Source organism: Miscanthus floridulus, chromosome 18 (genome assembly GCF_019320115.1).
Source record: "Miscanthus floridulus cultivar M001 chromosome 18, ASM1932011v1, whole genome shotgun sequence".
Lineage (NCBI taxonomy): Eukaryota > Viridiplantae > Streptophyta > Magnoliopsida > Poales > Poaceae > Miscanthus > Miscanthus floridulus.
The window spans coordinates 55592890-55618525 of record NC_089597.1 but is presented as its reverse complement, the minus strand read 5'-3'; positions in this window follow the sequence as shown (position 1 = coordinate 55618525).

Here is a 25636-nt window from a genome sequence, read left to right as displayed (position 1 = left end):
GGAAAAAAGCTGGAGATTGGGAGATTTATGACTTGAATCAATGCTTGACACTCTCGTTATCTAGAATAGAGAGGAATGATTCACTCCTAATTTTCACATCTTATTTCTGGTCTAACACCCTAAATACTTTTGTTTTTGGTCATGGCCCAATGACCATCACTCTGGCCGATGTTCACATATTAACCGGCCTTAGAATAACAGGATGAATGCAACCTTATGACTTCTTAAGTGCTGGATCCAAGAAATTAGCCAAAATATCAGATTGCACATGATAGGCAAGTTACATTCTGAACCATATTAGAGACGGATCAACTATTAGTGAAAGAGAATATATGGCTTTTCTAAACATGTGGTTAGAAAGATTCATCTTTTGTGTTTCATCTTGTGGTCCGACTTACAATCACAAACTTATGGCAGAGCATCTAGCAGTAGGTGCTGATATTCCTCTTGGAAAGTATCTGTTAGGAGCTATTTATCATCTGATGTACTAGGTAGCTGCCTAGTTACTGAAGAACGAACTAGTGCACACTATTAGTGGCCCTTGGTGGTTGATACAGCTATGGCTGAACCTGTATATGCACAAGATTGTAAGACCCAATCTTAGAAACATGAGCTTTCCTTTCTCCAACTTTGATGAGGAATACAGAGGCGAAGAAGGAAGAACCTACCAGTGCATGAGCTATGGTGAAGCTGTATCGGCCATAACAATTGCTGTCGGTGTTGGCCATCTCTTCAAGAAGTTTTACAGAGGGTTTGATGTAGATATTCTAACTTGGCTATCCTACAACGAGGATGAGAACATTGAGTTGGTCTTCCCATTCAAATTTTGATTTGAATTGGGTTGCTCAGACAAAACGGTAGTTGCAATCTTCAATTCCTTCATCAAACCTTGTGTTCTTCTAGCCAAATTTCATCATGGCCGTGGCAAAATGTCTACAGGTTCCTTCTAGGCAACCTTCCAACTTATGAGTTTTACAATTTCTCTTTCATAGCTCATCAGTTTGGTCTTGGTCAACTACCTCCTCAACTATTTTTCAAGAACACATTGAAGCCAAGAGAAGGTATCAGTGAAGTGATGGAAGCCTCCAAAGTCTTTCAACTAGGATCAAATCTTCCTTCCTTTTGCTTGCATGACTAGACCAGGGTCAACTTCTCTCTACTCTTTTTGACTCTTCGTGGCAAGAATGACACTCCCATCTCTTCTGTGGGTCGGTCCATCCTAGGTGCATAGCTCTGGATGGAGAGTTTGCTTCCGATAGTGAGGTAATTTACCATCCTTTTTAGAAAAAATTATTCAATTGAATTCCCTTGCCAACTGTTCTAACAAACCTTTTCAGGACACCAAATTTGATCCCCCAAGCTTGGACAAGAAGGGGCATCCTATAGATTATCGGCCACCATGTCTAGCCTCAAGAATTGGATCAACCGCTCCCACATTGAAGAAACTGATGAAGACCGAAGTTGTCCCTACAATCATAACGTATCAATCCTCAAAACGTAAGGCAACCCAAGGGACAACCTAGAAAACTGTTACTAGGAAAAGACTTCGCAGAACAAGATCATCAGCTGCCCAGGTAAACAATTCATCTTTTCCTCAAAATGATATTCAACTTCTAATTCCCTTTCTTCATAGTTATCAATCATTACATCCCAATTGGCTCTGGGTGCGGAACTATTGTCCTAGGTGTTTAATTCAGCATCAACTGAACCTTCATTGGCTGATCCTCAAGAGGAGCCAATTTCAGTTGAGCCAATCGATGCTTCTAAGACTGTAGAAGATGAGAACCTTTCCACTTCAATCCCTGATGTTGCCAAGATATCTCCTCAAAATTCTTAATTTTATTCAATTTTCACCTTTCTCAGACACTCCCTGAGGATACATTCACACAAGAGCAAGAGTTTGATCATCTCCCTATTGAAAATGATCCTATTAGCATTGAAAATGATCCTACTATTGTCGACACCTAGACTATCGATTCTCTAGTTCAGCACATAACTGATGGTAAGAAAATCATGTATCCATTTTATCCTTTTGCAACAATCATGAACTAAAAATCTTCCTTGATGTTTGTAGGTACCAATGTTGAGAGTTTAGAGCCGATTCAACTAGATACCATTGGTGCATCATCAGTCATTCCTTCTTTTTAGATGGAAGCTATCTCAGAGAAGGTACTATATTTACTTCATCATTTATCATATTATCAACTGATTCAATCCTCCTAACAAGCTTTCCTTATATATAGGTACTTAATCTTCCAGCTTTGAGCTACTCTTTCAACCTTGAAGGGTATCTAGATGAAGACAAAATTAACTCATCAGCCACCTCTTCTAAAGAAGCTTTATCAAAAGAGGCCAAAAATCGGCTAAGGGATGTATTGCCAATGCTTGAGAAGAATATAGTCGATTTAGTCCAAGATGTGGATTCAATGCAAAGAGTCTCCTTAGCCTTTAAGGATAATTCATCCTCAATTCTTACCAAGGTCTTGTCATCTTTGTCTGTCATCGAAGATCAAGCCCCAAAGGTGAAAAAGGCTTAGAGGAACCTATCTAACTATGAAGCTTTATTGGACAAGAAGAACTCCAATAGGTAAGAGGACAAAGAGCTGACATAGCTTGATCCATGATTTGAAGAACTTCTCCCTTAGGATCGATCCAGAGCTAACCCAACTGGAAGCCAAGTGTGCAGAACTTGAGAAGGAGCTGGAGAACGTGAAAGCTACCATCGATCGCCATAAGTCCAACCTAGCTCAAATACTTGATGCCATTAAGCAGAAGAAACAAGAACTGCTGGCCAAGGTTAGAGAAGGCAGGGCCATCTACAGTAGCCTTGAGGATATTCCTAGATCAACTAAAGAAGATAAGCAACAAATCGTAGAAGTCGATGCTATCCGGCTAGAAGCATTGAAAGCAATCCAGGATGTTTTAAACTTGTAATCTGCAAATCAACATGTGTTTTGTGTGGAACCAGTGATAACCATATTTTCTGTCACCTTATTGTATTTCTTGTCTTGGCTAAAGAGTCGATTTGAAAATAGCTGATTTCAGACTTCTAACCTTAACCGATTAAGTCTGAAAACACGGCTTCTATTAAGAGAACTCCTCAACCTTCTATCCTTAGTTATCAATGTCGTATTCTCTTTGGCATTAGTGCGGTGGCACTTCACCTCCTATTAATTGCGGTTGCCTTTTGCACATCCCGAGACATCCACCACCTCGCTTCATGGCTACAAATACCAGCTGAGTGCTCCGACCTCGAACACATCTATACTCGCAACTGCTCCTATTCCTTTGCACTTCTCTACCTTCACAAACCCAGTAGTGGCTTTCTTCCCCCTTCTCATAGATCCAATCAACCCTATGGCTGGCGAGGACAACCAAGGCAAACGTGCGATGGAGGAGGTTCTGGAGGAGAACATGCCAGTGAGCCAGTGTGTTCATCATATGTGGTGAGATCAATATCTTCTGCTCATGGTGATAAACTTTTCTAATTTGTTTATAGGTTTGTCTTAAATGATAGCCTTAGACCTCTTCATAGGGCCGATGAGCCCTCCAATGTTGTATCTGATGCTGCCTCTATGCCAGACTCATTGTTGGACTCCTCTAATTCCTACAATGGAGACGACACCCGGTGTTTCCTTCGGGAGTGGAGGGCAGCCTAGGACTGTTATTCTAAGGCAACTTGGGAAAATGGTCAGCTTGAGATCCACCTCGGGGCCCCTCAAGTAACCCTTCACGCCATCGAGGAAGAGGCCAATGCGGCTCGGGCATGGCTGGCCAAATCCAATGCCATGGTGGCGGGTAAGATAGACTCCAAGAACATCTTTACTTTGATTTCTATTGTCTTTATCTTGATAGCTCTTTTATTTTTGTGATCGCCAGCCCTAACGGTGCAGCTGGAGTCCCTCCAACTAGCGACGAACATGGCTATGGTGGCCGTCAATGCCCGGGCCCCCCTCATCAATGCTCGCCTCCACAATGCCCTAGCCTGTGTCTAGGAGGTCATGGCGTTCATCGTGGCGCATCGGTGGCGCTGGCCGTGGCATAGGTCTAGACCAGGTACGAGCTCCATGCTATAGAGACCGGTTTCCCAATGGGTGATGGCCTCGAGGAGCACGAGGAGTTGATCGAGGAATTCGTCGACGCAGCGGAGGCCATTGTGGATATCACATCCATTCAGGATGTGATAAACAATGTCTTCGATTAGTTTGTATTTAGGGCAAGCTAATCAATGAATAAAATCTTCTATTTTTCCATGATCATATCTCAATGTACTTCTGCAATGTCTTTGTATGCATCATGATTGTTTCTGTGTTTGTTTTGTTCTATAGGAGATACATATCATATTAGCTTTTACCCCTTTGGGTCTATTTTTGAACTAGAGGCAATACCCTTCTAGTACCGGCTATTAGAGCTAATGACTGAACAAATCAACTGTCAAGTGTTGATCAAAATGCTAGGATAATATTCCTTCAAACATTTTCCATCGATCACTTCTTGATAGGTTGCACCAGATTTCTTCAGACCAAAGATTAAACAATTGATCGATCTAGGCCAAGCATCTCATTAAGCCAAACAGTCTTTAAATTTCCTTTATTAAATCTATCAACTCTGGCATGTACTTAGGATCCAACTTAGCACTCACACATGTTGGCCTAGGCTTATCTCTAGGGCCAATGTCTATCTCCTTTAATCCACCAACCAACGCGATGCCATGACCTGACTTACCACTTGTGCCATCTATTGGATTATCCATTAAAACAAACTCTCAGAGCCGATTGCTTGAATTGGCTGTCGGCTATCATCATTAATCTTGATGATGCCTCCTTCCCATAGCTTGCTAGAAAAACACTCGAAGCCTTCTAACTCCCAATACATTGGATCAGCTATTGCGATACTCATAGAATCATCAGCGTGAACCAGCTCAACATCATCTCCATGCCACTCAATCAAGCATTCCGATTGTTAATTCGACGTTCATTGCCCCCTGGTCTTGGATGCATTACCCCCAAAATCCTTAAGCATCATGTTAGTCTCATTCAATTCTCCTAGTCCCTTGCCAAGCCTATGAAAAGTAGTATAAGGCATAAGATTGACAGAAGCACCTCCATCCTTCAACATTTTGCTCATCGGCTTCTCATTGACAAAACCTTTCACATATAAAGCCTTCAAGTGTCGATGCTTGGCTGGCTTATCGAATATAGCTTGATGTACAACTATCAACTTGGCAACTATCTCCTCATACTCTGATTCATCAAAATCTAAATAAACTTCTTGGTCTGCTGGAGCTCTAAATTCTGATGGCAATAGAAAAGCCATTTGAATATTAGCCGATGGTTGACCCCTATCGGCTATTTATTTAGCACGCCACACCTGAGGTCTATCAAATGTCTGAGCCTATTCTAGCTCTCAGTTCCTTAGGCGTTGCACTCTTCTTTTCTGGCTTCTTGTCAAACCTCCTGGACACCATTGCCCTTCCTGCAAAACATATTCTTCTTCTTTATCTTCTTCAAAATCAGCCCAGTTTTGATCAACAACTCGCTTCCCAAGCCGATTATGAACACTTCTATTTTTTAAGCGTCGATCCATATTATTATGATGATACTCATCTCGAGCGTGGATAGACCGACGGTTGGTTTGAGATTGCCTAAACTCCTAATATTGCGCACTGCACTCGGGGCAATTGTTTCTAGTAGGCAACTTCAAACCTTTGTTCCAATAATGTATGAAGATAGGACAATTCCAATGTGATTCAGCTTATTTTCTTTCATACCTCTCATTCTCATGTTGACGCTGGTATTCTTTCTCATCTAGCCAATGCTGATAATCCTTTTCCTTCTACCGCTGCTATTTATTGAACAAAATCTGAGATGTGACATGTGGCCTTATTGCACCATCCCTTGACATCTCTCCCTATTCGTATCAACTCTTTTGTTGGTCATGATGTCTTCTAATCTCTCTATATTCATTAGTCGATATTTGTGTCTCGGGATCGACTATTCTAGTTTCTCTTGCTCTGATTGATGTCAGGACCTTAGTCTTTCCTTTGAGCAATCATAACATCAACCATGTTCTGATCTCTTGGGAAAGGATTATCATCAACTTTCATCTTTCGAGGTGTATCAAATTTGAGCCTTCCTTGCTTAATAGCCCTCTGTATATGCTACCCAAAAACTCTACACTCATTAGTTGAATGAGAAGTAGCATTATAAAACTTGTAGAACTTCTTATTCTTCAACTGATCAGGAGGCAACATAACATGATTCATAAGCAACTTTATATGTCCCTTCTCAAGCAAGAAATCGAAGAGCTTGTCTGATTTTATGACGTCAAAATCATAGCTTTCTTCAATTCCTTTTTCCCAATGATTTGGCACCATTACTGTCTTTTTACCACAATTCCATTTAGATGCAACAACCTCTTCCTCTTCTTCATACTCATTGCCATCATCAACTGAATATGGATTATAGGCTTCGACAATTGCGTTGCTCTTTTGTAATCGGGTATCTCTGCGCATACTCTGGAATTGGCTATTGAGTGCTGCCACTCATTGAGCCAACTAACCTAAATTGTCAAACTCTTGCCCAAGCAGCTTCTCTCTCCACGTTGGCAATATTCCTTGAATGGCCAAAGAAACTAGTTGATCATCAGTTAGATTCAATGAGAAGCACAAATTTCTGGTCTCTCAGAATCTCTGAAGAAACTCGGTGCCCGATTCATTAGTTCAGTGCTTTATGGTTGTCAAATCAGTAATTTTCTTTTCCCCTATCCCAGTGTAAAAATATGTATGAAACTTCTTCTCTAGGTCAGCCCAATTGGCAATGGAATCGACTGGCAATGATGAAAACCAAGTGAAGGCTAGTCCTGATAGGGACAAGGAGAAGAAACAAACTCAATCGGCCTCTTCAATGGATGCTTCACCCAACTATGTAAGATACCGACTGACATATTCTATTGTGCTCATGCTATCTTGGCCAGTTAACTTAGCAAACTTGGGGAGCCTGTAATTTGTAGGAAGAGCAACCAAATCATACCACTCTGGATATGGATGTTTGTACAAAAAGGTCTACCCTTTTGGCTTCAAACCGAACTGATTCTTCATCATCTCGGTCACTCTGAGCAACAACTCATGAGCACTTGAATCTGGATTTCTCTGCAATTATTGGCCTATATGCGGATTAAAATTTGGGTACCTTGATACCCTGGATATGGAATCATATGAAGGGTATTGTAATCTATGCCATAATGGTACCCTTATGGAATCTCTATCTGCTGGGTCCTTTGCTGGTTTGCTGCTTGAAGTCTCTAGTTGTAAATGTTGGGATCTATGTCTCTATGAATCCTTTGAACTGATGGCGCTATTTTTTGTGCCGACGATGGTATCTATTCTGATGTGCCAAAATTAACCATTTGATTCTGAACCTGCCCTATTGGCTGTTGCACATGCTGCACTAACGATCTAGGATTATACTGCATCTAATTAGTAGTAGCACCCTAAACTTTCTTAGATGAGCTCTGAACTACCTAGACGTCATCATTACCAGCTGATGCTGCTTCTTGATGGCTAGTACTAGCTTGATTAGTCCCCTGAGTTGACGGATGTTGAATATTGTAATAAAGTCCATCCTGATCAATTGGATATCCATGAAACACCTCTTTCATGGTGTTATGGAATGTGTTCAAGAAAACTATGTTATGGTTCCATATGGCATCATGAACAGATTTATTTATGGCCTCTATGAAGAAACGCCTATCTTTAGCTTCGTCTATATCTGACTGCCCATGCAACAGAACTCTTGGTAGTGGATATTTCTGAATAACTTTATTGTCACGTGTCTTAGTGTAGGACAATAAACACTTATTCTAAAATTCTTCTATAGCTTTGCTGATGACATCTTTATCTTCATCAGATAGGATTTCATAAGACACCATAAGAATATCACTATTGTTGTAAGTTGTCATGATGATTGCGGGGTCCCACTAGTCATGCCAGAACATGTGTCAGCGCAAAGACGTGTCAATGCTCCTAGCACACAGCAAGCTAGAAGGATCTGCTTGATGGAGCAAGGCTAGAGATCCGCTTGGCTTCAACGCAGGGCTAGCCGATCCTGCGAATTCCCCCCGAAGGCACGCTAGTCAATTTGACCTACAATTGACAAGGAGAGAAAGTTTATCAGTAATTTAAGGTGGGACATGTTGGTTTTGCCCAAACAGTTCCAAGTGTGCCGCTACAGGAGCAGCCAGATAGGAAAATTGACTAAATAGCCGATACGCAAAGAAATCGATTGTTTACGGACTATACAACTCATGGGTTGCGATTGATTTTATGCTGCCGAGTACAATGCACGCAGACATAAGTAAAATCATCAGCTAGGTGGATATTACCGATGTAAAACATTGAGCCGATGAATCTAACGAGAAATAATATAACATACAAACAAATCGACTATCTAGTACAGATGGGTCTATAAACGCTCTGAATCTAATATGTTACCACCAATAGCGAGGTTCAACCAGATCGATGGCAGCTATGATGATAGTAACAAACTAAACCGAAGAATCCAAAAAACCATCCATACATTGACAGGTTTTCTGAAAGACATGCTATATCTGTGAAAGCACAGGCGAATTGGCTAAAAATAGCTAATTTAAGTAGAAAAAGGGTCATAGCATATGAACAATTGACTATTTAATATGAGTAGACCTATAAACTCCTCAAATCTAACCTATTATCTTTAATAGTGGGGTTCGGCTGGATCGATGGCAGCCATAATAAAGATAACAGATTAAACCTTTAAAGAAAACAGATCTATTCACATTTAATAGGATCATGAAAACATGCTATGAACGTTAAAGTGCGGGCGATTAGCTATTTAGCCGATGCAGGCATAGCAAACAGTCAAGGTCACGCCTGATCCAAAATAAATCTACCAACTAGCATCGTCCAATCTAAAGTGCCATCAGTGGGGATCAACCAGATCGTTACAGCCATAATAGCGAACTATAGACCAGATTTAACTAGCCAGCAAACCTCCTCAAGATCAGACATACCTTAACTATGTACTATGCATGATCAAGATCAAAGTAGAACAGCCGATGAAACATAATCTATCATTTAAAGTAAGAACCCGTGCAATGTAACAAGATAAATGATGGGTTAAAAAGATGTGAGGCCGATCTAGATCGATCTTGATTGGGCAGGTTGATATTGCTAAAAACTAATGACAGTAAGAACATCAGCAAGATCGGGAACTTAATGAATCTACCTAAAGGATGCCACCCTTAGGCAGAGCCAATAACTTGACCTTAATCTAATTCGAGTAGTGGAGGTCGAACTTAACTGATGCAGTAGTACTTAAACTAGATAAGGATCGATAACTAGCTTATACTAGAGCTCGCAGTGGAGGTCAAACTTAACCGATGCAGCCTTACAAATGGAAGTATAAGCCATGACGGTACTTATAGACAAGCCGGTGGTCAGCCAAACTGATGCAGCCCTGCTTGTTGAAGAACTCACCGAGATCTACACTACTCCTACTCCTAAAGGTTGGTGTAAAGCCAAAAAAAGTAATTTGTATTGATTGATTGGATGTCCTTTTTACAATAGCTAGGGTCCAATATTTATACCCAGAACATAAGCATGAATCCTACTCAAGTACAACTCATTACAATCTTTGGTATAAGAGAAAATACTCCCAATTTAAGATAACTTGGACCCTAATCTTTCCCTTTTTTAGAGTTCGACATGTCTTTCCTGATGCCAACCATAGCTTATTGTCATTATCTGATGACATCATCTAAAAAGAGTTGATTCTAGTGTCGCATCTGAATCAGCTGATATCGACCCTTTTGCAATCGATTCCTTGATGACACAATCTTGGAAGCTTTGAGTTCCCACGTTCTTCTTCCCAAATTTTGGTGCAAAAACAATAGCTATCAAGAAAGCATCAAGATGGCCCCTTTTGAGGCTTTATATGGCCGCAAGTGTAGAACTCCTCTAAATTGGGTTGAGCCAGGCAAAAGAAGGTATTATGGTATTGACTTTGTCAGAGAAGCCAAAGAGCAAGTTTGGATCATTCAACAACATATAGAAGCTGCTCAATCAAGATAGAAAAGTTATGCGGACAAGAGAAGGAGTCCTCTTGTATTTGAAGTTGGTGATTATGTGTACTTGAAAGTATCACCGATGAAAAAGGTACAACAATTTGGTGTGAAGCAAAAGCTGGCGCCCCAATATGTGGGCCCATACAAAATTATTGAGCAATGTGGACCAGTAGCTATTAGACTTCAACTACCACTAGGGATGAGTGCCATCTTCAATGTTTTCCACGTCTCTCAATTAAAGAAATGTCTTCATGTGCCCAAAGAAGACATTGAACCCACTAATGTCAAGATCCAATCTGATTTAACGTATGAAGAAGAACCTATCCAGGTGATAGAAGAAATGGAGAGAGTAACTTGAAGTAAGGTGGTTAAATTCTATAAAGTGGTGTGGAACAACCGTAGTGAGTAAGATGCAACGTGGGAACGGGACAATTTTCTGCGTGACGCCTACCCCATTTTCTTTAAGAATTGGTAGGTCTTTCCAATCTCGGGACAAGATTTCTATAAGGAGGGAGGGGCTGTAACACCCTAGTGTTAAGCATGCATTTGGCATTGGCATTGCATGATCACAAGCATCATTGAGCATTCATGAGCATGAGCATGTCAAACTCTATCTTCAATATGTTGCTTACATCACATGTTTTTAATTTATACCTAGGCTAAGGTTTTCATGTGATCAATGTGTGAAATGCTTGTGGGACCCTAGGAGTAACTTTAACATGTTTAGGATGTCACATGGAATAACTTTGGTATTCATGACTTGGACCCAATTGGCCTCTAAGTCATGGTTATAGTGTAAGCTATCATTTTCAAGTTGCATGTTTGACCTAAGTTGAACTATAGCATAGAGACTTTGCATGGATGTACACCCTTAAGGAAAGTTGTAGTATTTGACTAGGGTAAGAACTTTTATTTTTGGGTCAAGACCTAATTCGGTGCATAGCATGCTCAAAAGCTCTCCACAATTAGCCTAAAAATGTTGTTGCCACACTTAGAAATTTTGGCTAAGTGTTAACTATATTTTTAGTTTCAAGTGACCTACTTTGGAGCTTTGTATTTTGAAAACTATAGCGAATTAGATGTTGCTCCCTAAAGCAAAGTTGGAGTTTACATGTAGCTCTACAACTTTTGTTAATGGAGTTTATGCAAAGAACGAACGGATAAGGAGATAGAGGTGGATGAACTTGCACTGTCAGTCAAGCCATGAGGGGACTGAATTAGCTGAGCTGATTCAAATAAGCATGGCTCGTGGGCAACCACGCATAGCACGCCCACTGCGTGGCGCCCATATGCCGCTGCTAGCCCTGTGACGCCATTCCAAAGTGGAGGAATCGGGCGACGTGCTGGTGCTGCTCCCATTCCATCTCTCGCTCTCTGCTCTCTTCTCCACACCGAACCGAGGCTATCGCGCCCGCCATTGTTGCCGCCATCGTGCTCCACCCACTCGTGCACCACCGCAGCTCTGTCATTGTCACCTCTTCCACCTTGACCCGCTAGCCCAACCTACCGAGCTACGGTATGGGCGCATTTCGCATCGTTGTCGCCTTGAACTCGTTAGAGCGTCGTTGCACGCTCAGCTCACCGTGGCCACATCAGTCAACCACACCTCCTATCCTCCTCTTCTCTGGTTTGTAGCCACTTTGTGGTCCATATGCTTAGGCAGGAACTAGGTTAGATGCTACTGCGTGGTCGAGCAGGAACACATCGCCGCTCCCGCCGTGGCCGCCATGGTCGTGAGCTTGAGCTCATCGTGGCCAGCCATCTCGGTGCCACTCTAGTCCCTGCTCTTAGTGGCCTCTACATGGCCTTGTGACCTAGATCTAGAAGGCAAGATGGAGACTCCCCTCTCACCGCTGGCTAGCTAGAACGGAGAGCCCCACCATAGTGCACTGTGCGTCGGCCATGCACGCGGCCAAGCGTTTCCATTGCGTCAGCATGGCCTAATCCTCATCGTAGTGCTATGGTAGGTCACTAGGATGGAGTAGCCATCCTCACCAGCGCATGCCATGGTCAGAGATGGCCGATGCGCCACTACACAGCTCTGCCATGCCACCATCGCCACTGATGAACCATCTCCGGTGAACCCTAGGTAGCGTATTCACCACCAACAGACGCTGCTTGGTGAGGGGAACACGTTGGTGTCACCGTCATCGCCGGTGATCTCGCCACCGATGAGATAAGGCTGCCCGGAGCACCTCTTCTGCTCTAGTATCGCTGACACATGGGTCCTATAGACTAGCGGACCCCATCTGTCAGTCTGTGTATTGATTGATTTCCTTGTTTGTTTTCACAAATGTAAATGCATGTTTCAAAAATTTATATCTAGAGGAGTGTCCAAATGGAGTGAACTAAATTTTGTTAGATTCATCATGGAGTGTAGTATTTGATAAAAATATAAACCCTACTATTTGGGATGTTTTTCTAGGAGCATTAAATAGAGCTAGATAAGTGCTTTTAAATTGTATTCAATCTTGTAAAATGCATAACTTAAGCTAGGAAAGTGATAAAATTATGCTTCCAATTTTGCTAATCTTGTGTTGACTTTCTCTAGTTAGGAAAAATGTTGAAGTTGCAGTAAACTTGATTTGAGTAGGGTCTTTCTATTTATCTTTTAATAAATAGCGTGTTCTGAGGAAATTCATAAGGATAAAAATAAGTAATATATTGCCATGCAAATTTTTATACAGTGTTAATGGGTTTTAGGGAAGCTAAGAAAAATACGAAATCTATTGTTTGACACTTTTGACTAGGCTAAACTATTTTTGCTAAAATAAGCCTATGTAACTTGTCATTTTTGAAAAGATTTCTACACTTATCCAAATGGCATGAAATTTTTACAGTAGACTTTTTGGGTCATATGTAGGATACTATAATTTTCTCAGAATTTATTATGCAATTTTGATATATTTTTCTTATTTCACCTTAGTGTCTAAATAAATTAATAAAGACATTTAAATAATTCATTTGGGCTTGACCATCATAATTTCTAGAGTGTGTATGATGCCTATAAACTGTTGGTACCTTTGTTTGTACCCAATTTTGACTGCTAGTATGCAGTGAAATATTAATTGCTCTACAATTCGATTATAGAAGTTGTTTTGGACAGATTCTGTTGCTAGGTCCTTTGCATAGTCGAAATGGACTTTGCTGTAAAAATGGTTAGTAACAAAGTTATAGGGAATTTCTTTATCAAGCTTGTGTCAAAATTTCAGGCCAATAGGCCAATTGGTTTGGGAGTTATGGCTGTTAGAAGTTAGTCTCCCGAAATGCTTACTCTCTGGAATTTCTGGACAGACCTAGGAAGTTTACCTGTGTTTGGCTAGGATAGTTGTTGAATTAGCTTTTGGTGATTAAATGAAAGTTGTAGCAAATTTTATAAGATTTCCAGAAATTCCAAGATCATAGGATTTGGATGAGTAGAACTCTAGTAATGATCTAAACTTGTAGCTGCTGTGTTGTGGTCTAGAAATGGACTTAGTGTGGATTCTTGAAATTTTTAGAGAAGAGATATGCACCTACTCAGTAAGTAAGAATTTAACCTTGTTATCATACTAATGACATAATATGATAGTCATCATTTAATCATGCACATTATCATGACATGTCATCTATGACCCTTCTTATGCATTCATGATTCTCACTTTTTGCATATCCATGCAATAGGTGCGACGGAAGGAATCATCGTGTTGGAGTACAAGGCCGATCCCCAGGAAGAGAATCAGGAAGTGTAGCAATAGTAGGTCATAGGAGAAGGTGAGCCCAATGGTGAATAGTTGCCCAAGTGCCCAGATCACCAGCCCTCAACCTTTGTGAAAGGCAAGCCCAGAGCATTCTAAGCCTTCTATGTTTTCAAACTATCAACTTGAGTCCTTTTATGTTGATGCATTAAGTACTAGGAGTTGATTGGAACCACTTGCTGCACATATCTTCTAGCATGATATGCTTAGCCATGCTTAGTCGGTAGAAGTTGGGTGATTACCTATCACCTGCATGATATAGGCTGATAACTAATCATAGTTGGCTATATATGCTAGCGTGGAATATAACCATGTGTCAATGAATAAAGGAGACCGAGCGGGATCGTGATAGAGAAGCAACAAGGCATGGAGGTCTTAGGTGCCTATTTATCCCCATCTGTGTTGATTAAGGACCGATTCGCTGTATGTCCTCATGTCATGTTGAACGCATGCCTAGCACTTAGTTGGTTGGATCTAGTGATATGACCACGAAGCCAAGTAGCTCAATTCAGGTCAGGCCCCAATAAGTGAAAGTGCACACACTAGAGGTAGTAAGGATGTGCGGAGAGCCAATGGCATGAGTCTAAGGGTAGGACCGAGTCCTGATCTTCTTAGCAGATTGATAGAATCTCTGAGGGTGTAGAGCTGATTAGACCCGCAAGTTAGTCCTGAATTGTAACAAAGGTGACCTAAGTCTACCTTCATGGGGTGTGCCACAGTTTGTGTTAGGAATAAATTCCCCAGCTGGGTAGGAATTGATTCGAATCGCCGTCTCTATCGGATAGTGAGAACTTGACTGAGCAGCGGCAACATAGAAGCACTAATTGAAACTTGATGGTTATGATGATGCTTAAATTATTCTTATACCAGATATGGTTACTATTGCTTGTTAGCTTAATCAAGTGATTACTCTAGTACAGGTGCTAATCTAGAGATGCTTAATTGAATAGGTATTCAAATTGATGCTAAAGGTACCAAATCTCCAAATGATGTTACTTAAGCTTTTATGCAAAATGTTGTCAAGCTAACTCCTCCTTTTAAAGCCATGCATACTCCTTGGTGTCTTATTATTTTGGTTTATGACGGGTAAGTCTAGCTGAGTACATTCTCGTACTTAGGGTTTATTCCCATTTGTTGCAGATGACGTGATGTACCATGGTTACTGCAAGCATTGCATAACTCCTGCAGTTGATGGAGAGTAAGACCAAGGGCATGGTCATTCTATATCATCTCATCTATATGCTTTTGTTGGAGATTATCCTAAACTGGCTATGTATTTGAACTATCGTGATGTTGTTTCAAAACTATGTTGCTTTCGCTACTTCTAAATTGGGTTGTAATAACTTCGTTGAAACTCCGATGTATGAGAACTATTTGTGAACCTATTGTAACATGTGACCGGTTGTGTTGAATCATATACAATCTTGGTTTGTATGTTGGTTTGTTTGAGATCCTTCATTATTTCATCAGACTACCGAGTTTATATGGGTTCAAGTATGATGGTTCAATCGCTTCGGTGATTGCTATTGTACTTGTGCTCTTATAAATTGGATGGTTCTGTTATAGCTGGCATCGGAGCAAGGTTCAACATTAAACTTGTCATATGTGTATTTAAAATAAAGGTTTTAATTTTTAAAATTATAAAGTATGCCAGTGGTCATCTCCATTATGCCCAGTTAAGGACTATTAGGTGGCTATATAGGTACTAACATGTGATGGGTTTTTACTAACATCATGCTACAGCATCTCCATCCCAATGGGAACCAGCACATGGCGGCGTTCATCGCCCTGTGCGAGGGATTCTTGGGGATCAGCCCCCACTTTGATTTGTGGAAGCACTTCTTCATCGTCACCCTCTAGAAGAAGAGGGAGAAGAGTGGCAGGCAGGAGCTACACATGCCGATGGGGTGCGCCAGCATCTAGCTCTAAAACAATTAGGTCGGCGAGTACCTCCCCATGTGGCATTCGACGTCCAACAAAGGGTGGCACTCGCAGTAGTTCTACCTCAAGAATGATGCCTCCACCCCTTTGCTAGAGTTCACCAGGCGCCTGATCGAAGAGGCCCTAGAGTCATGGAGGAAGTGGGGTGTCCTAGAGAAGAATAAGAAGAAGATCCAAGACCACATTGCTGCCATCCACATACTAAAAGAGAATGGTCTGAGGGGGTCAGGCATCAATGGGGCCAACCACACAAGGAGGGTGGCGCCGTTGATGACGCATGCGCTCCCGCTATATGCGATGGTGCCTAAGGCATCATTCGACAGAACGGCGCTCGCCGAGGGGACGCTCCCCAACTCTAAGATCACACAACACATCAAGGAGGCGATGAAGCCTTTGTGGGATGACACGGGTGCCACCCTCGACTTCATTTACCTAGTGCCTGGGCATCCTCCGATGTGGCCGGAGCCAAGCCATGTAGTCTTTGTAAGTTTCCTTTTCTCTTGCCTTTTCTTTAATTGATTTCCCGACCCCTTGATACTAACTTTGAGAGGGATGGGACCAGCTGAGGGACCTCATCCTCATGGATCACCTGGTGCCATTGCTGAGGGATTTGGCTGTGAGGACAGTGAATCATGTTGAGGGTGAGCGGTTGAGGATGGTGAAGGAGGACAGGAAGAAGAAGAGGCAGTGGAAGCTGCAGGCACGGGAATGAGCGGAGGACACTAATAGTGATGATGATAATGACGATGGAGATGACAACGAGGTAGTTGATGGTATCGAGTGGGACATCCTAGAGAACGAGGATGCGCTGAAGGGTATCAGTTCATCCTTGCAGGCATCAGGACCCTTCCTATTCCACAGAGGGGAGGGTATGTCTGGAGAGCCAGTGGACGTGGGCCATACCATCGGCCTGCCCTAGGAGTCAATAGGAGTTGGTGGCTCTTCCACCATGCCCAAGGTGCCAGAGGAGGCAGGCGGCTCTATCATCGTGCCCCAAGAGCTCTAACAAGGCAGAGCAAAGGTTGGGGGGTTCACCCCCAAACACATATGCTACCCGACGGTGCTAAGGTGAGTTATCAGTTCCTTGTTTTTTCTTGTTTTAGTCAGATTTCATCGTGACATATGCTTTTCATCCCTTGCAACGTTAGTAGACAGCATAATCCTTTGGCGTTGGCGTTGATGAAGAGCGTCACCCTCCAATTGAGGTGGCAGCCATCGGCTAGTGTCGCTCTTGTTTCTAGTAGGAGCGATGCTAGTGTGACTACATCATCGACCGATTAGGTGCTGTCTATGGTGGCGCTCGTGTCCTCGATGAGACGGATGGACGTGAGGGCTCAAGGGGCGCCTTAGGAGGTCACGGAGCAGCTAGAGATGGCCATGATACTATTGCCTACGATGGGGCAAACGGGGCTACCAACTGTGCTTGTGGCACCGACCGTGGTGGGCGTGACATAGCCGGTCATGATACCCACCAACATAGGTGGAGGTGGCAGCGGCTGTGATGGATGGATCACAGCCGGGCACAACCGTAGCGGCGCCTGAGGTGCTAAAGTGACTCATGCCATCGGTGGCCCAAGTGACGATGCCTGGCATGGGCCGGATGGAGGGGGACACGGCTGAGGGGTCCCCGAGAGTCGTGGTGCAAGGAGGGGGTCAATGTCTGCAACACTGACCCCTTCCATTGCCGGAGGGGGCATCCCAGCGAGGACATCATGGCGAGAGGGATCAGTGGCGCTTGGAGTAGGTGAAGAGTCATCCCTAGCCCTAACGTCAGTGGGTAGTGGCTCGCCTACACGGGGTGAGCCCCTGCTCTAATGGATGACTCTAGAGGATCCGGCATTGACACTTTTCACCCTTGATGACGCCGCCGAGAGCATGGAGCGGGAGAGCCTTGACATAGGGATCATGTCCATGCTCAAGGCCCTGAACCACACCATGGGTGCATTACACGACATCGTCATTCCCTCCGGCTGGGTATTGCTTGGTCCTGCTTTTCACCCGTATCCTTCTTTATTTGCTTTCTATATCCTGACTATCATCTTCCTACAATCCCTCATAGCTCGTAGCCGGGGGAAATCTTAGTTCCTTCATCAGCAGAAGGAGGCCTAGGACTATCTCATTGAGGAGGCATGGCAACATGAGGAGGTAACAACTTAGCTTGTCATCACCTAGTAGAGGGTGGCTGAGCTGACTCCCCTCACTGAGGAGGCAGACAATCTTCGGTCGTGGGTGGTCGAGGCTCGTCAGGATGCTGATGAGGCCGAGAAGGCATTCAAGGCCCTATCAATGAGGTCATAGAAGGATGGTGAGGAAGCCGCCAAGGTCAGAAAGGAGCAAGATGAGTTGCTCTAGAAGGACACTAAGACCCGCCAGTGGATCCTTGACCTTCTGGCCGAGGTTGAGAAGGAAAGGGAACTAAAGCTGGGGGCTGAGGAGAAGCTCATGACCCTAGAGAAGAGGACGAGCCTAGAGGCCACGGCGGTCGCTCAGCTATGCAAGGAGTGGGATGAACTGCTCCAATCCATGGAGAGGCTTCGCTCAGAACATGGCACGGCTCGCAAAGAGCATGACCAGGCTTTCTGAGAGCATGACTAGGCCTGCCAAGATCGTGACGACATGCAGCAGAAGGTTAGCCCACTCCAGGCTGAGCTCAAAAGCATGATGACCTAGAAACTGGAGGCTGAGAGTGTTTCTATTGGGCTGGCTATGGACCTCATAGAGGTGAGGAGGAATCTTTAGGCAGAGAGTGATGAGCTCGGTATCCTGATCGCCACCCTCAGAGTGGTCTGCGATGACCTTCAGGTTGTTCAGTCAAAAGGGACCAGCTCGCTCATGGCTCATGCCGTTGAGATCATGGCTCAGGTGCACCAGCTCGAGAGGAGTGCCCTTCACGCCAGGGTTAGTCAGTCCTTCGTGATTTCTTGTTCTCATTATGGGTACCACATCGATCTAAAGGCAATGAGCCGGGCTATGAAGTCCACGAGCTGGAGGAGATGGAGACAGTAGTGGCTCCCCTTTTGTAGGACCTAGCAGACAAGATAGAAGACATGGTTCTCCCTTAGAGGGGCTAGTTAGTTAGATAGGTCGGGTGGTCATTCTTGTAACAAGCAGACAAGTTCTGACCCTTCTGTATCATTTAAACAAACTTGTCATTTTATTTGATCAAATCTGTTCTTTTGTTTCGGTGTGAACAAATTTGTTTTTTCTCCCTTTTTATGTGTGAAAAGGAGTTAATGCATTCTGACCCTTCCATTTGTTAAGACCGTAGAGTTCAAGGTGTAGGAGGGAAACTCTGATCATGCTGGTAAGTAAGAGTGTCGTAGCCGCTGGGGTGTAGGTTTCTCATAGTCCGATCAGCCTTACTCAGTTATTTGTTTCCACGAACCTTGCCACTAGGTTTTTTATAGTGAGGAAGGGGTCAAGCATGGCAACTATTTTAGAAAGGGTGTACATATACCCTAATCAGCCCTCGAGTGAGACCCAACCCCTTGCCATTGTAGGGGTTGGGTGTCACTGAATGTAACACCTCGGGTGTTTTAAATACTAAAACATGCCATGTCATCATATGCATTGCACAACATTTTGGGTTAGTAAAAATTCTGATATGCATACACTAAAACAAGTTTACCTTTATGTTATATGTGTTGATTTGTATGGTTTGAATCAAGTTCAAAATCTTTGTATTGATTTAGAATTTCCGAAAACCCTAATTTTCAGTATTTAAATTCTACCCTGAAAACTAATTCAAAATCTAAGCACATTTTGGGGTTGACCTTAAAAGCAAATGTGTAGAGCTTGTCAAGGTGTACAAAGTTGGTTTTTGGAGTTTTCAAAGTTGTTATATAAAATTTCAAGTAATTTGAAAAGGCGAAATGTACTTAAAGTGTCCCCTTTTGATTTTAAACTTGCTTTTCAAAATGTAGACCGAATTAGAGTATGGTTATTAAAGCAAAGTTGTAGAATTTTGAATTTGGAACAACTTTTATTTTTGGAGATTTTTGAGTTACCATACAAATTTGGGAGTAATTTGGAAAAATAGATGAGTGGCAATTCGATAATTTCTGTGAATAGTGTCTTCGGGAGACACCACATTGACGGCGAGCTTCCTCTGGCTTCCAGGCGCACTCGTGGCCATGTTCGGCTTTGTGTTGGCATGGAGAAGGCTGCGGCATGGCTTCTTCTTGCTTCTGAGCCATGTTATAAGGTCTTCACCGTCGTCGTTTTTCTCCGTTCTTCTCCCCTATTTTTCCCGACGCCGTCGTCGTTGCTCCGTTGAGCTTGTGCCATTGCCGTAGCGCCAACTAGTCGTAGCAAAGCCCATCATAGCTCTGCTTGCTCCTTGCACACCCAGCCGACCAACCTTTGAAGCTTGACTCCGCCGAAAACCGTTGTGCGCGCCTTTCTTCCTCGCGGCCGGCAGCACCACCGACGAGTGCGCGTCACCGTGGCTAGCACTCCACGGTGCGTCTTTGCTCTTGCTCAGTGTAGCTCCTGCTTTGCCATGTTGCCATGATGCTTTATGCCCTGTTGATTGATCCTTTTGTCCACCACAGCCACCGAAACACCGCCGCCGACGTAGCTTGCGCCGTCGTGGCTGCTGTGATCGTCGACCCGCTTCACCGTTGCTCCTCCGGTTCTGATTTCTGCTCGAGCGTGTTTGGGGTGAGCTCCTGATTCTTCCCAAGCACTTTGTTTAACTGCTACCGTCCTTGTTTTTCCGGCATAGCGCAGCCGCGCTATCGTGGTCGCCATGGTCGGCGTCAAGCTCGAACCCCGCTGTAATTGATCTAGCTAGTACATTCAATCGATGCATTGTGATGTGGGGAATGTGTTGGTACCTTCGCCGAGGCCGGAGACCTCACCGGCGGTGAGTTACCGTTGGTCAAACACGCGGTCATCGCTGCTGTGGTGGGAGAACGGTGCTGACAGGTGGGACCCCGCTGTCAGTGTCGGTTTGATTTGAAAATGGATTTTCTATTTTACAGAAATGGATGAATAGTGTAAGTTTTTGTTATTTTTGTGTAGAATTAAATAGAGATCCAAAAATTATGACAATTTTTGTGTGACCTCTCTGTGATGTAAAATATTTAGGAAAAATATTAAATGTTGATTTTTAGTAAATTTTGGATGTGATAAAAATTGCACTAATTAATTAATAAATGAGTTTCCATGATTTTTCTAGGCTTTATTATTTATCAACAAATTATGAAAATTGTTTTGCCACTTAGTTATCATGTGATAAGCCTTCACAAAAATTGTTAGCTTATTTGGAGAAAGTTGATTTATTTCATATCTTTTAATTAAATAATTAATTCATAAAAGCAAATAGTAAACCTTATGATTTAGGTTTTGTTTGAATTTTTGATTGAGTGATGATCTTGGGTCATTAGTATAAAGTGATCCTTGGTACTTAAAGTAAGTGTTTGAATTTACAAAATGGTTTAAGTAGTTGTTGGCTTGTAACTATACCGCGAAGGAAAGTTGTATTCAAGTTGTTAATTTTGCATCCATCATCAAGCAACATGTTTTATATCTCACATCATATTAAACATGGCATTGTTACTATGTGTAGTGAATGAAAGTGAGAATGTGGTAGTCAATCAAGTTGTGGAGGAAGTTAATCCGTCTGTTGAGGTCGGGTTTGATATTTGTGGAACGTCTCCGGAACCTGACTTTTTCGTCAACCAAGGCAAGCCACAGATGCATTTAAACCTACCTTGTATTTTACAAAATTTATATCGCTTTTGCTTTTAAATACTGCATTAAGTGATTAGGAGTTGAGTGAAAACCTAATTGGTGCATTACCAATCTTGTTTTTCCATACCAACCTTGTTACCCGTTTCAATCCGAGAATGCTTAATTATGCTTAGCCATGCTTAGAATGATAAAAGTCAGGTGATTACTGGTCACCTGTGAGATATAAATGGTTTCTTGGATATGACTGGTTATTTATGTTATCATGAGGTATGAGCATATGGAGTAATAAATCTAGACCGGGTGGACTCGGTGTATGAGAGCCACAAGACATGGAGGTCTTGTGAGCAGATTCTTTCTGCCTGTGTTGATTAAGAACCATCCGTTGTTGAATTGCATGAGGTGAGACTTTGTAGTACTAGCCACATACTCCGGTAAGCCTTAACTTGGCTATTCTATTACGAGAATGGCTACTCGCGCACTGGGAGTGGAGAGATGGCGAGAGTAGCGTGTACCCACGTGGCAATGGGCTGGATTGGTGGAGTACTGTATTCTCGAGTGGCGCAGACTCATTCTTGTTTTAGAGGATCTAAGGCTAGGTTGGTATATGTAGGTCGGGGACCTGCATATGTCGTGTGGTTGGGAATCCCTAGCTAGGTTATAATCGGTTTGAATCGTTGTTGCTCCTCGGTTATGGAGACTCAACTCACTGTTCATCATCGTAGTTAACAAATGAAACTTAAGCTAGATTTGAGAAAGAGTTTGATATGAAGTTCATGATCTCATTATGGTTCATGGCAGATTCATATATGGTTTTTATGAAGTTTTAAATGTTGAAATAAAGAATCTTGTTATAGAGCTTTTACACAAAAGAAATTTGTTTATTGCTAAAGACTTACCTTGAACCCCTGAGCCTGCATTTCTAAGTCTTATTAGTTGTTATTTCGGTTAAGTCTTGTTTAGTACTTTTATACTCAGGATTCCTTAACCCTTGTTGCAGGTGAGCCTCATGAGCAGGTTTGTCTTAGGCCATGTTGCATGACTATTGTTCAAATCATTGATGATAAGTGAATGTGTGACCCTTGGGCAGGGTACTTATATTGTGTGTTTTGTATTATGTTACTAATGTCATTCCACTATTATGGTTTGTAATAATTATCGAACTTAGTTTGTAAGATTTAAAACAACTGGTTTGTAAACTAAGTTATTGTAAGACTTCTGCTATTTTACTCTGATGTAGATATTTGAATAAATGTTGTAATACTGCAATGACTCTGTAATGGTATCCTGCTCGGAAATCATGGATGATTTGGGGTTCCCCGTGGACACCCAACAGTCTTCTTAAGTTACCAAGAACATATGCATAGTCATTAGAGGTCATTGGACAGTGACAGGTGCATGTGGGCCCTATAATTTAGGAGGTTCTGCCACAGAGTGGTATCAGAGCGATCGTTACAAAGTCTTTGTAGTATTATTTTACAAAAACTTCAAAATGATTTGAACAAATAAATTTACCCTGTTAATTTGGTCCAAATTGCTTCTGGCTTATCTTATTTCATTCTCGCCATTCATTATTTAATTAAAAAGGCTTTGTGTGGTGGAGTAGTAATCTTATTATGCCCTATATAAATAACAACTATTGTTTATGAGCTTTGATGTTTTTGTTCATAAGGACGATTCATGCATCATGATTAATCCACTTGTACTTCCTTTACCTCTGAGTCTAGGTTGGGTAGTGAGTCTGGGTTGAGTTGTGTAATCCATCCTTGCTGCTCTTGAGACTGTTATCAGATTGTCTTACTGTTTTGAAATCTTGCTTCCTACAGTATGGCTCATACCAAGGTAACACCCCCTAAGTCTGTTGGACCCAAAGGAGTTCCTCGTCACCATCTTGCCCCTAGGAGTGATGGTGCTAGCAGTAGCAGCCTTAGGCCTGATCCCTAGGTTGAGATATAGAGGCTTTTAGCAGAGTTAGCACAGGCTACTAGAGATAGGGCCTTGGATGTCATCCAGGTGGGCAAATTACAGGATCAATTAAGGTGTCTCACCACCGCTCATAAGAACTGTGAGCGTATGTTAGTTCATATGGTGGAAGGAAGAAATGAAGCCTGGCATAGAGAAAATATAGCTAGGGCCCGAGCTCATGAGTTAGAGTTCTATGTAGAAGACTTAGAAGAATATTCTACCAATCTGCATGAAGAAGTCCATAGGCTGAACAATCTTTTTGATCCAAATCATGAACCTCAGGCAGATGTAATGGACCTTGGTCATCATTGCTGATAATGATGAACTTGAAGAGGAAGAGGAAGAAGATCCAGAAGAATTAGTGATGGTCGATGAAAGTGATAATGAAGGCGGAGATGTTTTCGGAATGGATACTGATCATGAGGTTTGAGGTGATCAAGGAGAAGAGTAGAGTTGTAAAATAGTGAGTTCTAGTCTAGTTGGGTAATTTTGCTTAAGTGCAGATTGGTGTATAAATAAGTGAACCCACTGTAATGTGTTTGTAGTAAGCTCTTTTAATAGTTCAATAAAGGCTTGTGAGTAAAGTTTAGTTTGTCATGAACAGATGCGTCGTACTCGGGGTTCGACTATTCCTGGTACTTCACAAGATGAGGATGGTATTCCTGATCCACCACCAGTTTTGCCAAATTTGGCTGATGTTATTGCAGTGCTAGTCAATGTGACCATCGATAATGCTCGATTGCTTTGGGAGTTAGCTCAAAGTAATCAAAATATGATGTAAGGGAACCGTGGTCGCAATCATCACAGGCAAGAAGCTATGTATGTTGATTTCATCGATACATGACCACCAGTATTTACCAAGGCTAACGAACCACTAGAAGCTGATGATTGGTTTCGTACCATGGAGCAGAAGTTTGACCTCATTCCATGCACTGAGTTTCAGAAGCCTATTTTTGCTGCTCAACAGCTTAGAGGTGCAACAGGTGCTTGGTGGGCAAACCTTGTGGCTATGTAACCAGCAGGTATTCAGTTAGCTTGGGTAGAGTTTCACACTGCTTTCCGTGCCCATTATATTCTAGAGGGAGTTATGGCCATGAAGCTTGATGAGTTTCTTGCTTTGAAGCAAGGTGATCAAACAGTCATGCAGTATGTGGGCAAGTTCAATCACCTTTCACAGTATGCACCTGAACATGTTAACACAGATGCCAAGAAGAAGAAGTTGTTCATGCGAGGTCTTAATACCAAACTTCAGACCATAATGACTACCTATACCAATGTCACTTATCACGAGGCAGTCAACATTGCTATTGCTTCAGAGGAGAAATATCAGCACCATAAGGAGATTAAGAAGAAAAAGAGTGTGCCATCTAGGTCTTTCAGTGGTAATCAAAAGAGACAGAAGATAATCTATCATCCAGTGAATCACTATCATCCTCCTTATCGTCCATCACAGTTTCAAGCCGGGCAACATCCTAATGTCAGTCCTGCTACAACTTACCAGAAATCTCAATAGACAAATGTTCCTGGTGTTCGTGCTCCAACACCATAAGGCCACAATTACCCATGTTTCAATTGTGGGAAGTCAGGTCATTTCTCTAGGGAATGTCCGTATCCTAAGCAGTATAATCCAAATTTTTAGAAGGTTCCTAGAAATCAACAACAGGGTCAAGCTCAGAACAAGAATAACAACCAAAATGCTCAGAAGGACAAAGATGAAAAGAAGACGGGGCAGGTTTTCTATATTCAAGCTGGGGAGATTCTAGAAGGGGAACTCGTGATGCTGGGTATGTTTCCTGTTACTGATCATCCTGTAGTTATGCTTTTTTATTCTGGTGCATCTTATACATTCATCAATAGAACCTTTGTCATAAAGCATAAAATTCCAATTGGGGCAACCAAGGAAAATTTCTTTATACAGTCACCCAAGGGACGTCTGTGTACTAAGGAAATAGTGTACCAGGTACCCATAAACCTAGGTGGGCATATTTTTTCCACTACCATGATTATTCTCCAGGATTGGGATATAGATGTGATCTTGGGAATGAATTGGATGTATCAGCAAAAGGCTATTATAGATGCTTTGAATAGGACAATAAGGTTGAGTTTGCCAGATAGTAATTCTCAGCTTCTTATCCAACTTCCAACCTTAAGGAGATCAGTGGAAAAAGTTTGTGCAACTTCCGTCAAGGATATTAGAG